Source organism: Harpia harpyja, chromosome 5, assembly GCF_026419915.1.
Source record: "Harpia harpyja isolate bHarHar1 chromosome 5, bHarHar1 primary haplotype, whole genome shotgun sequence".
Lineage (NCBI taxonomy): Eukaryota > Metazoa > Chordata > Aves > Accipitriformes > Accipitridae > Harpia > Harpia harpyja.
The window spans coordinates 54284854-54302886 of NC_068944.1; the positions used below are offsets into that span (position 1 = coordinate 54284854).

The 18033-nt window shown below is 41.1% G+C and overlaps 1 protein-coding gene across 2 annotated transcripts in view; it reads left to right on the forward strand.

Annotated features, from left to right (window-relative positions):
• Nucleotides 1-870: 870 nt before the first annotated feature.
• The window catches only part of CPQ (carboxypeptidase Q), a 166595-nt gene continuing 149432 nt past the window's right edge, over nucleotides 871-18033 (forward strand). Inside the window, exon 1 of one of the 2 annotated variants that reach the window (XM_052788674.1) lies at nucleotides 871-940. The gene's annotated coding sequence lies outside the window, so the exon portion shown is untranslated. Of the gene's footprint in view, nucleotides 941-2233; nucleotides 2335-18033 lie in introns of those variants that run through there. The other variant, XM_052788675.1, reaches the window with a different exon arrangement.

Here is an 18033-nt window from a genome sequence, read left to right on the forward strand (position 1 = left end):
TTTTCACGTAGGTAGAAAGTTCATGAATATTGGAATACTGTGTTGAATATTAGAGGGAAATTATTCACCGTCTTCCTGCTATAGCAGCTTTTTGGAAATGCACCAAGGGCTTTGATCCTAAAAACACTTCCCTATAAGCACCTGGGTAGTCCCATTGACTTAAGTAGAAACAGTCGAGAGCTTCAATTCAAGTGTTTGCAGATTAAGACCCACGTTTGCATTTTAAGACCTTATTTACAGAAGAATTTGCACTCATTTACCTAAGTGTTTTTTTAAACACTTTATTTAAATTGAGTGCAGTGCTGTGCAGGAGGCCTCCACGCAAGAAGCGGTGGCCCTACCTCGGTTGCCAGCAGCGTGAAGGCAGCGACGGCTCCCAAGGAACGACACGTCCTGCCACGTTCTGAAGTACCCAGGCAGAAGGCCGCTGCCACCACGCAGGCAGCGGGAAAGCCTCCTCACGCTTCGCCTGTTGGCTGTACGTCCTCGCCCCACTAACGCACCCGCCCTACAAAACCGCCACCCCGTGGAGCAGGCAGCCCCCTCGCACCGAGGGGGCTTCTCCCTGGGAAGGGCGGCTGGTGGTGGCGGTGCACGGGTGGGACTTTGTAGGCCTCACCGAGAGGCCGGGATCGGGCGGGAGGGCCCGGGCCGGGCCCGCCTCGCCTCGCCTCAGAGGGGCCGACGAGGCGCCACGGCCCGACACGCCGGCAAGCGGGGGACGCCCGGCCTCGCCCGCAACGCAACGCAGCGCCGGCCCCGAGGCGGCTTCCACGCGGCTTCAGGCGGCCTCGGCGCAACCGGCACCAGCCGGGCCCGGGCGGAGGCCCGCCCTTTCCAACCCTCGCGGCGGCTCCTCCTCCTCCCCCCGGTCCCCAGCCGGCCGGCCGGGCGGAGGCGGTGCTGGCGCCGCGGCTGCCGCCCGATCTGCACGGGGAAGGTGCGTGTTTGCTCTGCTCCCCTCGTCCTCCTCCTCCTCCTTTTCCGCCTCCTCGTCTTCCTCCTCCTCCTCACAGGGGGCGGGGGGCCCCCGCGCGGCAAGCGCTCGCCTGGGCTGCTCTGCCCGCCGCGGGCGCAGGGCTGGCGGCGCCCCTCGCCCGGCTGCAGCGCTCTCCCCGGGCCGCGCTCCTCGCGGGGGACCCGGCTGCGGCTCCGGCTCCGGCTCCGGCTCGGCCGCCTGGTTGGGGTCGAGGAGGGGCACGCAGGCCGCCATCACCGGCGCCTCGGCGGGGCTCAGCCCCGTCTCCTCCTCTTGCCGAGGCCTTGCTTTAAAGCGCTGCCAGCATGCGCTGGGGTCCCCCCCCCCGAAACGGGGCCTTCAGCCTCGGGCGCTGCCCTGGGTCGGTGGGCTGGAGTCCCCCGGCCTGGCAGCGGGGTGTCGGGCCCACCTCGGGCCTGTCCTCCTGCCCTTCTCTGGAGGGGGAAAAACACCGGCTTGGTCGCCCTTCAGCAACATGCGCGCTCCATCCCGTGACAAGAAATGCCTGTTTACCCTCTGGTTCCTCTTAATTTTTAATTATTTATTTAATAATTAAACAATTAATTTAGAAATGGTTTAATAATTAAGCAAATATTGGCCCGCAGTTGGAGCTGGCCGTCGGGCACGTGCTTGGGGGACGCGTGGCTGGCGTTAGGCGAGGCACGGTGCTCTGCCGTGATCTTGAAACCAGCAGAGTTGACAGCAGTCACTGACTGAAAGCTAAGCCGCTGCAAATGGGTAAACCCCATAAATACCAGATGGGTGCATTAGATATTTAATTACGTTTTATGGCAGACTTCATAGTGAAGAGGTCCCAGCATGTAAAGTGGTTTAGTGCTTCTGAGTAGGAAATCCTAGTAACTAGTACCCATTAGATTTGTTTTGACAGGACTTTATTCTTCAAAGACTACCTTTTTCAAGTTCATGCAAAAGGGAAAAGTATGAGAGGCATTTTTATATACGTATATACATTTTTTATATATGTGTATATGCATATACATATTTTATAGAAGTACTAAAATATATATGAGGGAGAGAAAAGTGACATATAAAAAAATGAAAAAAATGTAAGTTTTGCAAGCTGAATCAGATTTTACTAAGGAAGCATTAGATAACAGAGGAGCCTTTTGAATCTAGTGGTTATGTCTGACAGGTTACAAGTCTGCTCAGAACTACTGAAGAGAAAATTCAAAATACAAGCACCAGATTTCTGTTTCCTTGCTGATTACTTGTTTCTTCCTTCAAACTGCAGAATTTTTGGGACGTGACTTTCCTAAGTGCTGCATGAGCATCCAAAGCACCTGCTCAGAGAGGGCCATACACATGCAACACCTGAAATCCTGATTTCTTGTTTTGTAAGCCTTAGTTTTCAAAATTTTGCCTGTCTGGTTTTCACTCTGTTCAAAATTAGATTAATTTTTACTGTTTCTAGAGATAGTTCCACATCTGCTCGCCCTTTTGTATCAAAAGACTGTAAGAGTGTTGTAATCCGTTGATGAAGGGGAAGCGTGTGGGTGTTTCTTCTTATAAAGCAAGACTTGGTATGACTGTAGAACAGATTCCCTGTGTGGGAATGGAAGAATTGCTCACATCTACGTCTATCTAGAATGTATCTCTCTATTTTAGCTTGAGAAATTCATAAGATTTAAGCTAGGGTGACAAAAGTTGGCCTTGATTTTGCTCTGGTTATTTTTCTGTGAGGATGAAAGCTGTTACTAAAAGTCTTTCTCACGCTTACCTACAATCACTTCTTAAAATCACCTTCCAGTCTTGTCTGGTGCTCCCTCTGTTAGATTATTACTTTAAATAAAACCTCAAACACTTCTTTCCCCAAAGAAGCCCTGCAAAGCCTGCCATATCCCTGAGAGTTCTTACGTCCCTTGTTTCCCTGTAAATTTTGACTCATTTCTTTAGACTTATCCACTCTATCTTGAATAGCATCTATCAATTGTGCTTGCAATCAGTTTTACTTTACCCAAACTTCAATCTTTCAGATGAAGTCTGTGCGGATAAACTTGGATCAGAGCCACTGCAGCTTTAGAGAGTCATACAAAGCCTTTGTCTTAACCAATCTTGTTTCTTGGTGTTTTAAATATATATAATTCTTTTGAACAGCAGAACAATGAGATAGTAAATCAGATAAGAACAGATTGCAAATCTGGGCTGGTGAAGAACAACCTGGCATTGACCCCTGTTAGGAGACATCTGTCAGTAAAAGCTCATATAAATTCTTATTTGTTTTATAACATGGTTTTGCAAATGCCTGCATGTCTTTAATGCCAAATCAGGAAAGGAAGCAACTTACACAGTCTCTTATTGTTGATATAATTGCACGAACTCATAATGCACATGGGATTCTTTTATCTATTCCTGCTATAGTGTATAAAACTTTCTTGTTTTAAGATTGAAAACTTTGTCCTGTCATTTCTTCGTTCCTTTCCAGTTGTGTGTGGATGAAGATGAAGGATGGCAGTACATCTAAGAGATAGCAGCTGCAGGGGTGAAATATTTTGCTTAAAAAAAATACTTTGTGTGTAGAAATGTGCAAAACGATTACAATCTTGAAGCTCTACAGTTCTTTCTCTTCTGTCTCGACAGGAAATATTATCTGTCAGAAACTGCATTGCAGTAATCTTTCACGTTTTTGTTACCAGATGTCTGCAATAATCTCAAAGTAGTGAAATAAATGTAAGTTCTTTCTTCAGTTGGCCCCCAGTCACATTTTCACTGTGATGCCAATAGTGAATTTTTAGCTCTGATTTTCTGATCTTGTAAATGCCAATTACTTGATTAAGTCAGTATTTCTGACAGAATCTGTGGAGAATGCTCTGCTCTTTTTTTGTTTCGATTTTACAATAGGAGAAAAAATTGTATGTCAGCTTGAGAAAATGTTAACATTGTTAGCCTGTAGTTTTAAGAAATGGTAATTTGGGTGCCGTGATCTTACAGGAGCCTTGATTTCTGGTTTTGAAACAGAGAGAATGGACCAATGGTGGTGGTAGTGGGATATTTATTTATATATTTATGGGTTTTTTGTTTATTTGTTTGGTTGGTTTTTTTTTAAATGGAGGGCATTCAGACACCCAGCTCATTTGGATTCTTTTTTCTGTCCTGGTATTAATAATAGTAATATTTTCTCAGAGTCTTTTAAATCTAATTAACATAGACCTGTTTGATGAATTTTCTCCACAGTGGGTGAGAGAAAAACATGAAAATCCCTTTGGTGCTGTTGCTGCCAAGAGGGAGTTGATAGAAGTATCTAATGAACAGACATACGGATTAAAATGCATCTCTAAGAAGTTATGTATTTCGGCAAAATGTTTCTCTCTACTACCCATTGCAATCAGAGGTGTGGTAAAAAACCTATTATCTTAAAACCTGACTTTAAAAGAGACTAATGCTGTTTTAGAAAAGAAGAATTCCAGTCAAGTTTATCTCAATTCTCTAAGATAAAGTTAAATCAATGTTTTTTGTGTTATAGTGAGAGGAGGTTAATCTCAGGTCACCTCTCATAGACATTTCTTACATCATAGGATATATAAACAACTAAGATTTACTTTAAACTTGCCTGAGTGACCATCCTGCATTCAGTACAACAGTGACGGTTTCCACCAGCTCAGGATTTGACCAAGCCTGTTTTGTGACCCCACAGATGCAGCATCTTGTGCAACTGAGAATTGTTGTCACCCTTGTGAAGCCTGTTTTAGTACTGATGTGAGAAAACAGTTCTGGTTTTAAGTATATGTGTGTTGGGGGGTTTTTTGCTTGCTTTTTCTCCAGTTGCTGGTTATGGTGTCTGATCTTGTACTATCACTACATTTAAGTAAATTTCCTGCTAGAAGTCTCTGTATGAAAGGGAATGAGATCACTCTTCCACCCTCCCACAATTTTTCTAGCTTTCATCTGCTACATGTATATTGATATCCTGTGCCTTTAATTTTTGTGTTAGTTTTTTTCAGAGGCACTTGACCGTGAATTTACATAAGATGAGTGAGTCAAAAGTAATTTTGTGTTTCAAGTAGCCCTGCAAAAGGGGCTTATGTAATATTATGCATGTGCCAATAGACATTTGAGGAAGAAATGTGCTTTTTTGAGGCCTTAAAATGAGATCTGAGCCAATAGACTCTGTTGGGAAAGCATCCACTTTTTTATCTGTAACTTTTGAAGACAGAAGCATAAATTTGATTTATCTGTAATGGTTTCCCTTCTACTCTCCACAGGTTTTGAGATTAGCATTTCTGATCTTGTTGATTTTTACTGTTCTGAATCACAGGGCTCACCTTCTAGTGCTCTCTCCGGTCATGTTCTCCCATACAAAACACGAGTGCTCTTCCGTGGCAGACTGTCTAAACACTTCTTGGAGTTTTAGTTTAATGAAATTCTTTATTGCTTTGGAAGCAGAAAGAATTGGAAGTTACTAATTTCTTTAAGATTGATCATATACTGCAGTGGACTATTAATATTTTCTCTTATGACAACTAGATAAGGCAGAAAAGTACATTACTAATCTCAGGTAATGTATGCAGTGCTGCCGAAAAATACACAGAGCAGACAATTTCTACCTCGGTGATGCACTGTGAGATACCCTAGAAGGAAAACAAAGTCAGCTTGATTTTAATTACTTCTTCAGTTTGATTGTCTTGAAATAGTTGTTGAGTAAGTAATCTCTAGAGGGGTTTTCAGAAGCAAAAAAGTCTCAGGAATAGGCTTGGAAAATTCTGTGCAAGCTCTGAGTTACTGCCCTTGTCTAATTTACCTGCAGCTGCTGCAGAGGCTTCCATCCCAGCCACCCACCTGTCCCTTGGTCAGCGATTCACACGCAGGTAGCAGAGGTGGTGGAAAGAACAGAGCTGTCTGCTCTTCAGGCTGCAGGGACTGCCACAGTCCAATCTTCCTTCAAGTAGTATATCCCCATTTTCTTTTGGCAGTAACCTACTGGTACTAATGCTCGTGATTAATATCTGCAAACAAAGAATAAATGTTTTTCAATGGATTGGTTCCCAGAACCAACTTGCTGCCTGACCATATGGATGAGGTTCTGGTGCAAGTGAATGACAGTTTGGAGGGCAGAGCCACTGTAGCTGGGACCTAGATGGACTTAAGCCACAACTGATCAAAATCTTCTGTTGCCCAGTCCATAGGCTGGTAAAGTACACCTACACTGATTTTAATATACAGTACTACTGCAGCTAAGGTCTGTGATTCATGCTTCATTTTGGACTTACCTCTTACAGCTGAAGAGAAAACTTGCAGAAAGGGTGGTAGTGAGTTCGAATATCTCCGAGTAACTGAATGTGGACAGATGTGCTTGATTCCAGCAAGTGATGCTGCCCAAGTCAGCAGATACATCTTGCTTTGCAGTGCTATCTGGTGTAGACTATAGTCGTGATTATTGAAAAGACATGGCATAGCCAAACACAGCATATCCAATACGAGTGGATCATATGGGGCTTTTTGGTAGTTGTCCAGTTTTGGAGTGTTCTGGCAAATGTGGTGTTGAGAGAGGAGAAGGTGGTCAAACTGGAAGAAACTTGGAGACAACAGCTTATGCTGAATGTCAAAACATCTCTTAAAAGTTTTCTGTGCTCGTAGCAGGTGACAACACTGTCTTTAGCCTCACATCTAAATTTTGACTGGGACAATGAATTTTTTGTTTCATTGGAAAAAGAGGGTGTCAGAATAGTATGATTATTTTTCTGTGTTTATATCTGGGAGTAGGTGAGCTGAAAACTCATTCACAAATCTTTTTCCCTAGAGGAAAAGGTATTTCCCAGTGCTAAGTGGTGTTTCTGTTAGCAGTCCTCTCATTGCTCAAAGTAGGTCTGATTTTTTGGCCCAGAATATTGGTTTTGAGTAAAAATAATCCTTTTGACACAACAACATGAGTTATTTTGTGTTTGTAAGCGAACAAGACTTTATGCTTTCTGTTGTATTTTGGCATGGCTAGAAATGATATTTTTTTTTCCGCACATCATACTCTCCCTTCTGATGTTATTTGTGAAACAAATTTATGAAAATTGCTTTATGGTTTAAGCTTTTGGGCTGGAAGAAGCCAATGCGTGGTTTAAGCTTTATTTGAAGAGCTGTCATTATGAATAGTGATATATCCTATGTTTCTTCGATCCAGGTCATATGGCAAGTTTTATTTAAAGTAGAAGCATTAAAAAAACCCATACAAAGTGAATCCTGTTTTGCTGACCCTCACTTTAAGTCAGGAGATGAACCCAGCAGTTAAAAACCACATATGTGTCTATAAAGCATATCTGATGTTTATATGCTTGTTTTTGTTTGTTTGTTTGTTTTTTAAACCAGTGCCATTTTGTTGTGATTATGGTGCAGCCCTCTCGGTTATCTCATCATTGCGTTACACACCACACTCTTGTGAGTCCCACTGTCGTGCATTTACAGGTCTCAAGGGTTTACCAAAGTCAGAGCAGTTATATTTTGGGGGAGTAGTAGTCAAATTTTCTAATTTTTTTCTATCCTTTCACATGCTGCTTTATCTCCTTTGGCTTTTCCTTATTGTTGTAATGCTGGAAGATATGGCACTTCTCTGTTGCTTCTGTTCTCAGTGCGTTGGTATTAGAATTAAATTTATTCACACAGGAGGGTTCAGGTTGTTCAGCCTGGAGAAGAGAAGGCTCCGGGGAGAGCTTATTGCAGCCTTTCAGTACTTAAAGGGGGGCCTACAAGAAAGATGGAGAGAGACTTTTCAGCAGGCCCTGTTGCAACAGGACAAGGTATAATGGGTTTAAACTAAAAGAGGGTAGATTTAGACTAGATATAAGGAAGAAATTTTTTATGATGAGGGTGGTGAAACATTGGAACAGGTTGCCTGGAGAGGTCGTAGAGGCCCCATCCCTGGAAACATTCAACGTCAGGTTGGATGGGGCTCTAAGCAACCTGATCTGGTTGAAGATGTCCCTGCTCATTGCAGGGGGGTTGGACTAGATGACCTTTAAAGGTCTGTTCCAACCCAAACTGTTCTATGATTCTATGAAGACTGTTTTCTGAAAATCCAGAACACACAGCCTGGTTGAACAGTTTGCAGACAGGAATGGGAGCATGGGAAGGTTCCTTTGAAGAATGTTATATAAAAATAAGTATTGGGAACTTATCAGTATGTGAACTGTATATAAAAAACCAGATGCATACTGGATAAATAATAATTAGAGTAGGCATCTGTCTAATGCAACCTCCCAAAATTATCAAAATGAAACATGCTGTCTAACATCTCCTCTCCCTACAGACGAGTGGTATAGGAAGGATGAAAGTCAGCTAATACTAGCTTTTTTCCTGGAAAACATTTTCAGCTGTGGTGAAGTAACAGCTGGGCTGTTAGCTGCAAGCATCACTGCAACTGTGGGTGGTGGTCTGTGCAAGCTCAGCTGCTCTTCTGAAAGCAAAAGGTAACTTTGCTGTAGAAAAAGCCTTAATCTAGGACTTAAATGGGATAGTAAACTTAAGAAATGTAGGCTTCTTGCTGACCTTGCCTGCTCTTCAGGTGTTTATATCTAAGTACTTTGTACTCAACAAGTAGGGCTTGTTGGTAAACATGGAATAAGGGATGTAGGATTAGTGTTGCCTTCAGATTTGTTTCAATGGATAACTGGGAAGTCGTCATCACTGGGGAGCAGGTTTGATATGTAATTCATTGCCCAAAGCACTGTTTATACCCCAGCCTGGCTTCGAAATGGTTTCAAAGAAGAGCTTTCTAAGGAGTGACCCTAATATGGAAATCATGGAAATGTGGGCACATGTGGCGAGACCATCATCCTGTAAGGATCAGCACTTCATTGACAAGTCAGAGATGACTTTTTGGCTGCTTCTGAGTGAAGGAGCAGTTGTAACTTTATGTGAACTCTACCTCATCAAGTGCCCCTGCTAGCAAGCTGATATATGTGATAACATCGAAACCAAGTATAAGCAATCCTCTAATACCAGTTTCATTTTAATTTGGAATTGCATTTAATTCATGAAAAGACTGACATTTGCAACATCTGGATTCTCTGAAGGAGGCAGAGGCTCCATTTTTTCCTCATACTAGTAACACCAGAGCCACAAATGTTAAATAGTCTCTCTACTCATGCTGTGGATAAAGCCCTATGAATAATATGCAGTTATGACAAGGCAAATGTGAGGGTTTGAAAAATCACCCTTTATACCTAAATCAAAATAAAGTGCTCTAAGTGGGTTGTTCCTGCAAGCTTTTGTCTCCTTAATGATTGGTCTTGTGACTAGAAACGCTTAAAAGCGGCGTTCCTAAAGCTGTGCTTGCAGAGGGCTGCTTAGCAGGTAGGATAAAAGCCAGAGGTGTCCTAATACCCAGGGTCCCTGCCCAGTTTGGTAACACTGTATCTAAATAGCAATTTAAAGAGTGTCTAAATAGGTTCACTTTTTATTGTGTACCAGGCGTAACTCCTCCAGCAGACCCAGAAGGAGCTTCTGGCTGTCACCTGCAATAGCAGAAGGATAGCATGAGCAACTGGGGTCTCGAAATGGAGCTGTGGGCTCTCTGGGCTGTGCTTAGCTGTGTGCTTCCCAAGCTCAGGTGCAGTCACTCACCTGGGCCTGTTGCATTCTTGGCAGTGGTGGTGAGCTGGTTTTCTCAAAGATGGCCAGTATAAAAACTTCTCTGGAGTTTGGGAGCTGACACCTGCATGTCAGCTTTGCCTTATACAATCTGAACTGTGCAGAAGTACTTAAGACCTAGGAGGAAACTTCTGGCTGTTTTGTTTCCTCCTGTACTTTCTTAGCATAATTTAATCTCTGTGTATTATTGGTCAGGTGCAGTGTCAGAATCATGTCAATGCAGAGACAGGGAGATATCTTAACATAATATTTGCAGAGAGAGGGTTGATCACATTCTGTCTTTGACAGTGTTGCAGATGCAGTAAAATGTGTGCCGGAAAATGACATATATGTATACCTAGTCAACTTAGGTTTGCCAAAGTCAATATCTTCCCTTAACATGACACTGAAGTACAGTATTGGCTTTTGTATTGTCACATTCAAGACCCTGCTAAGCACCTGGATCAACCAAATGGTACCACAGATAGTTTGGCAGCTAGAACAAAGAACCCGTGAGGACTTTAAATGATAGATCTCTATTTGTTTTTCTAATACCATGAGATTCAAACAATAATTGTGTTGAGAAAAGGGAGTTTCATAGTTCATTAAACTACCTTCCTTCTCACAAATATTTTTTTGCCATTTTGGAAAGCTATCTCCAGTGTAGCTCCTGAATATGTTTTGGCAGTGGTACTTCTTTTATTTATTCTGAAGCTGCGGTTGGTATTTGTGCATGTTTGTTCTATGGTATCTCTGCAGGTACAGCTGTGCAAGAATAAGGCATTTATTTTTGCTTGGACAGTTATCTGTATTAACAACAACATCTAAAATCTATTCTATTCTATTTTGATATTTTTCTAAAGACTTTCCCTGATGAAAAACTTAAAAAAAACCCCAAACAACTGGAAACTTTCTGGAAACTGTTGGCTTCAGGTCTCTTGAAAAATGCTGATCAAGGCCAACGGCTAATACTCCCGAACCTGAAAACTATACTGTAGGCATATTCTATGTTTAGCTTTATAGATAATTCACTGTGTAAGCATCTTACTAAATAGAAAACGTAGTTTATAATGCTGTTAGTCCAATGCTACTGCACTCAATTAAATATTTTAATTTGAGCACGTGGATGGGATTTGAACATATAAATTGCTAATACAGCTACTTTTCCTGGTGTTAATTCTGTGTACTGAGAAGTCAACACAGTCCTCTGAAAGGTGTTTTAGACTCTTGATTCCACTTTGAACATCCGCTCAGGTTTATGTTGTCACTTTTTGGCTGCTTCAGAGAGAAGTTTCTTCTGTTTCAGCCGTCTGCTTAGAATGGTAATTCATCAAAAGACATTAAGAAATTAGTGTTCATTCAGGTGTCAGTTATTCTTTGGTTCTGAGCAGTGTATTCCTCTCTTTCATGTTAAAAAACCAAAGGACCTGTAGCTGGCAGTAGCAAGATGCATGTTTGAGAACTAAATATTCAAAATGAACTTTAAATTTTGCATTGAGGTACTTTCACGTGAAAATTTTATACATCTGGGCTTCCCTGTCCGTATTTGCCGATGTTCAAATTTTGTCTACACAGAAAATTGTCAATACTTACCTAAGATTTGCTAACCTATAGCAGCTCAGTGTAAGCTATTTCACAGGTTACCTGCATGATGGATCTATGGATCTTCTGAGTCACTGCATGAGAATTCTGGAGAGAAACATGCCAGCTGAGTTAGTGTGTGAACAACAATAGAGAACAGACATTTTCAGATATTTATTACTAGTATACCAGATACAGTAATTGTTTACATTTATAGCTATTTTGCTATGCTCTATTAAAAAAATACCAACACAACTTAAACACATCTTTAAAAATTCACTTTTGGAAGTAGAATTGCATGGCTCAGAAAAATAGGAATTGTCTTACCCAGACTCACTGGTGTCAGCATTTGTCACTGCTCTCTCTATATAATTGGTGTGTTTACTCTTTGGTATGTTCTTTGGGTGGTTTTTTTTGTTGTTTTTGTTTTGTTTTGTTTTTTCCACTTTGATTTCCTGTTGACTTTTTGTAATATGACCATTTGACTGCAATGAGCTTTTGAGCAGCTTGTCTTGGTAGTGTCAGGAGAAAGGGGCTGAGTGGTCATGCTAATTGAAATGTCTTTCATGTGCAACTGAATCACTTGGAGGTGTCACTTCTGGGTCCCTCCTCTTCCACTTGTTTGTCCATTTTGTATGTCTGTAGTTGTAAGGCCCTAAAGGCATGTTTGTCTCTGTATCTGTGCAGTGGGTAGCACTGTGGACCCTGATCTTGACTGGGACTGTTGAATGCCACTTGAAATAAAAAAAAATTAATACAGATAGATGTCGGCTGCCATAACTGACTTTTTTTGTTCTCCAGTAGCAAAATTGTTTGATAATTTTTTGTCTCTAAAATGGAAGTAAAAAGTAATTAGAAGTTAAATGCAGAATCAGAACCGCGTTATGCACGGTAGCTGTAGTACTCCATGATCAAATGTGTGCTGCAATGGAGAGTAGCTTTGATGAAGAAATGTTATTGGAGCTTTCCTCAACATCAGAAAGAGGTCTGGTTTTTCTAATTTATTTCTCAAAATTGGCTGAAAACCAGTTTTCCATCAAGCTCTTTAAGTAAAGCGTATTCATCTTGTTTACAGTCTGTTCTTTGCCTTGTTTCTTTACATTTAAACTTTTTAAGCTTGCTTTTCTTTGTATGTTGCAGTGCAGTCTGTGGTGGGATGGTGGCCCCAATTGCACATTGCCACTGAACTGTAGCAATTTGTTTCTGATGTTGATATGTGGGAATACAGCATGATATTTGAGTACCAGTATTATGCCCTAGTGAACATGATGAAATCGTAAATGACATACTTCATAACATATCTCATTGAAATTAATATCCTTTCCCACCCTTAATATAAGTAAAGAAATGTGTGCATCATAAAGATCATTTTTCTGTCAATTGTAATGAGAAATCTTCATGGTGTGCCTTTTTCATATAGTTGTATTTACAAATTCATCTTTTGTTGCTTTGGAAAGGGAAGGCACGGTGGGCATATCCTAGAGTAAGGAGGCAAAAGACTAGAATGTCAGTTTTCTTAACAAATCTAGCAATATGTTCACCAGATTTCTCAGCTTCAAAAAACCACTTGAATGTTGTTACTATAGCAGGAGGAGGAACATACCTTTTCTTGTGACTGTAGAGAAAGACTGTATGAAAAAACTAACAAATAAAGATGTTCAGAAGAGTTACAGTTATTTTAATCTGGAAATTTTATTTATTAATATTCTTAAATATCTCATCATATTCGGCAATGTTGAATAATTATTGACTTAATTTGGGATTGTGGTGCTACTTAGAGTCTGTAAAATGAGATTGTAGGTGTATGGAGTAAAATAGCTAAAATGGTTGGATACTTTTGAAAATGTTGGTCTTGCCTTTTTTTGCTCTTTAAAGTGTTTAATAATGTGCCTAACTTTTCTCTGAACTTGTTGACTTAAAATGAAAAATTTTGTTCCATATACAAAGCAAAAAATGCTTTGTAGGTGTGTGGTCATAGAGGAATATTATTCTTGTCATGTATGGAATCGCTAAGAATTTAACTTAAGAGTTTTTAATTCTAGAGTGATATATAATGTATGTACGTGAGATTATCATCTGGCGTACTTTTTGTTAAGGCCAGACAGGTCGCTTCATCAGGAAACTTGGCCTGTTGTGCTCCATTACATAATTAGTAACTAAGGTTGCTTATTTTGGTGGTTCATTTTGGCAAATATCCTGACCCTTAGTAGTGTATAGTCACCTTTAAAACTGAGATTTAATCGCTGGAAGGAGATACTCAAAGTATTTGTATTTTCTGGCCAAAATCTGGAGCAACATAAAACATACGTGTTCTGTAGGACTGAACAGCCTTCTGCTGCAATGCTGCTTGGAGGAGCACCAGAAGTGCCTGCAAGTGCCAGAGAGCAATTTGATTCCTTTTGGCTTTCATAGGGGTGGCAGACCAACTTGTGACAGTAACAGCCCTGCACTGACTGTCGTTAATGGAACTTGGTTTGCTCCTATTACAATGTCTGTCCATCAACTTTAGCAGTTTTGCTTTCTAGAGATATGGATTGATCATTTGATCATAGCTCATACCTTCTGTTTTAGGCTTTCTCCTGGTAGGAAGATAGGTTTCATCCTTTGGCTGGATGCAGCCTGCTAGTCTTTCAATAAAAACTTGGAAAGAAAATATTTAGCATCAGAGTTGTGGGAATAATTTAACTAAATACAGGATATAAGATGTCTTGTTGAATGTGTTTTAAAGAAGAAACTTAGCTTAGCATTTTGACAGATGTTTAAGTATGGGGCCTCGCTGGCAATTCTTGTCTTTGCTGCCCCTTAGTTGGTGGTGTCTTGTTTCTCTCTCTTGGGTACTTCATTCTTTTCCATAGCCTAATTCATGTCCTCAGATAAGAAAATACAGAAAATACAGAAGAGGTTGTAAGAGAAGATTTCTGTGGTTATATTGCCTCAATAAAAAGGCAGTGCTTTTCTCCTGTAGGAAAGGCTGAAAGAAAAATACACAGTTCTGTGTCTCAATTATATATGAATTTTGTGAAAAGATACAAGATATGTGTCTATCCCAAGGGCCTTTACAATAAAGAAAGGTTTCCTAAATTAGTAAGAGGCCACTAATGTTTTGTCTCAGAATGGGTGTCTGTGAATACTTTTTTCATAAGCCAGTCTTTCTATGTCTGAAGGCAACCTGTCTTGTTTTTTACACTAAGCAATAGTTGCGGACTTTAAGGAATTGTCACCAAAGTTGAGCATCAAAATACCAGGTAATATAATTGCAGCTCTGTTTTGTTATGTTTGATTTAATTGTCCAAAATCATCTTTCCCACCCTCCTCCACAGTTGTCTTTCAATGCCATCAGCTGACATAAGCTGTGTACTTTGGCATTCATTGTAATATGAAAAACATTGTGTATTTCGGTGTCATTGTTTCCTAACTGCCTTCCTTTCATTAAGTATTTCTGTTCTATTCAGTTGTTCTCATCTAAAAATCCCACTGAATTCCTGTCTTTTGCCTCTGAACAAATAATGTGCTCCCTTTTGAGAACTGTTTGCATTTTGAATGCTCGTTAAGAATAATATCAGCTGCTATGTGGCCTAAGCATTGTTTGGTGGTTATATTGTCTTTTTTTTTTTTTTTTTTAACTGAATTTTTGTCTTGTTTGTCACTGCTTCTTAGGGAGGTAGCAGACTGATCATTTCTGTAGCTTTGCTGATACAGTACTCTGCACATGGATTACGGTGTGATTCTTCAGGATTACTGCCATCCGTTTTAGCAGCAGCTAGTGAATAAGATTATATCAAGGTAGCCTGTTACTATTCTGAGGCTTGCAGGTGAAGGAGTTAAGTATCGTTCCCTTTACTGCTTCCTTCCTATGTTAAGCTGTAGTACTTCCACCATACACAGTATAAATGGGGTATGAACTTTTTCTTTTGCCAAATGGGGAGCTATGACTGCAGTGTCTCTTGGCACGTTTGTAGTTTCTCTGTTTTAATCCTTACCCTTCTTTAAACATTTCACTTCCTATTCTGTCCACATAAGTCAGTATCACTACCTGGGCGTATATGGTCATACACTACTAGGTTGCACTTATCTTTTCAAGGATTTCAGGACATATCTTGATTTGTAGCAAATCAAGGTAGTTCTTCTGAAGTGGATAAAGGTAAAACTACTCATGATTTGGTGTTTCCTTTGGAGTTTTAGACTGAAGATTTTGTAGTGTATTCAAAGTCTTGTATCCATATTGTGTTGTACCTTTCCTTTCCTTAGCTTTGGATGTAAAAAGGCTCATTTTAAGGACTTTGTAATATAAATGTAACTTTGACTGTGAGTGTTCCCAAAGCCAAGATTTTCCAGCTGATTAAACGTTCTCCAAGATGAGGAATCTTGACAATTCTGGAAAAGCAGTCTTTGAGGAATGTCTGCTTTTTTACTTCACTCTTCACGATCATAAAGCTTCTCCCGTCTTATCTTTCTAAGTGGTGGAAGAACTCTATGACTTATTTTTAGGCAGAAATTTCCTCCTCATTTTGCAAGTCCACCTAGCCTTCCAGCCATCCTACTCCACAGCTGTCACAACAAACTTTCTTTCAGATGCTATTAAATGTATCAGACATCACTCGGCAGTATGTGAGTTTGTTACCCTGGGGCATTTCAGTCCATTCTCATGTTATCAAAACCACTGTGTGATTTCAAGGTTTCCTACATTCCTTGGAGGAAAATCAAATGGTACATGGTTAGAAAACTGATAGATACTCTGCAGATTTAGTAGATCTCTAGCAATTAAGTGGTTAATATCCTCAATTTATTGTTTTCTTTCCTCATTTCCCATAACCATGACTCTTGTGAACTCTCTGTATCCTTTTGTCTGTATTTTCAACTGGGATTTTGGGAAAACTTTGCCACACTGGAGAAGAAGCATTGCTCTGGCTTTGTTTATCCTATTTCTGTTCCCTCTGCTCCTCTTTCAGTTATCTGTTTGCTGTAGAGAGTGTTCTCATCTGAGAGGGTTTTTTTATCCTCTTTCTCTCATTCTTTTCCATCTGTTACATTTAAGTAATTTGTATTGTAATAATTTTAATGGTGGTAACACCAGTTAACCTGGTTACAGATTGGGTGTGCTGAAGCTCTTTTATATAAGGGCACCATAAAAGATGAAGATCCCAATGATCTTGCCCTTTAGCGTCAAAGACAGTAGTTAGCAACAGACAAATGGATCAGACAATAAGTGGAAGCATCCTTAAAGTAGCTACTTAGCTACTATTAAACATATCTTCTTATGGGACTGTCTGCACTACCAATGTAGCATTGTGCTGTACATTTCATTCTCTTTCATACTCACTGGAGCTGAAAAAGACTTATTTCTTGCCTTTAATATCTCTTTTTCTTCTGCATACCTAGCACCTTTCTCCCTTGATTTTTTAAATCCTTTCAGCTTGTGTTTATGGCTTCCTTTCATATTCTGAATCACAGATTTAGGTTGGAGGGCATCTTTTGAGCTCATCTAGCCCAAACCTCCTGTTTAAGCAGGGTCAGCTGCAGCAGGTTGCCCAGGCCCATGCCCAGTCAGGTTTGGAATATCTCCCCATATAGACACTTCACAACCTCTCTGGGCAAGCTGTTACAGTGTTTGACCACCTCACAGTAAAAAAGTGCAATCTTGTGTTCAGATGGAATTTCATATGTTTCAGTTTGTGCCCATTGCCTCTAGTTCTGTTGGTGGGCACCACTGAAAAGAGCCTGGCTCTGTCTTCTTCATTCCCTCCCATCAGGTATTTATACCCATTGATGAAACCCCTCCTGGGTCTTGTCTTCTGCTGGCTTTGAACAGTCCCAGCTCTCTCAGCCTCCCCTCATAGGATAGATACTCCAGTCCCTTAATCATCTTCACGGCCCTTTGTTGGAGTCTCTCCAGTATGTTCATGTCTCTCTTGTACTGGGGAGCCCAGAAATGGACGAATACTCTAGGTGTGGCCTCACCAGGACTGAGTAGAGGGGAAAGATCACCTCTTTCCCGCTGCTGGCAACACTCCTAATGTGCAGCCCACCAGGCTGTTGGTCTTTGCCATGAGGTTGCATTGCTGACTCATGCTCAGCTTGTCCACCAGGACTCCACAGCCTTTCTCTGCCAAGCTGCTTTCCAGATGGATGGCCCCAGCCTGTCTTGGTGCATGGGGGTTAGTCCTCCCCAAATACAGGACTTTTTCATTTCCTCATGTTGAACTTCATAAGGTTCCTGCCTGCCTATTTCTCCATTCACTCTGAGTGGCAGGACAACCATTGTGTACATTAGCCACTCCTCCTAACTTCCTATCATCTGCAAGTCTGTTGAGGCTGCACTCTGTTCAAGCATCCAGATCATTAATGGAGATGTTGAAGAGTACTGGACCAAGTATTGACTTCTAGGAGATACCACTAGTTAACTGGCCACCAGCTAGATGCTGTATGAATAATGAAAACCCTCTGAGCTTGGTTGTTCAGCTGGTTTTCAGTCCACCTCACTGTCTGCTCATCCAGCCCATACTTCATCAGCTTCCCTAAGACCTTATGGGAGACAGTGTCAAATGTCTTACTAATGTCAAGGCAAACAACATCCACTGCTCTCCCCTCAACTACCAAGCCAGTAATTTGTCGTAGAAGGCTATCAGGTTGATCAAGCATGATTTCCCCTTGGTAAATACATGCTAACTATTCTGAGTCACTGTCTTGTCCTTCATATGTTTGGAAATAATTTCCAGGAGGATTTTCTCCTGTTACCTTGCCAGGGATTGAGGTGAGGCTGACTAGCCTGTAGTTCCCCACTCTTACTTCTTGCAATTCTTGAAGATAGGACTGACATGACCTTTCAAAGGTAATTGAGAGTGGTCTCACAATGACATCAGCCAGCTCTCTCAGCATTTGTGGGTGCAACCCATCAGGCCCCA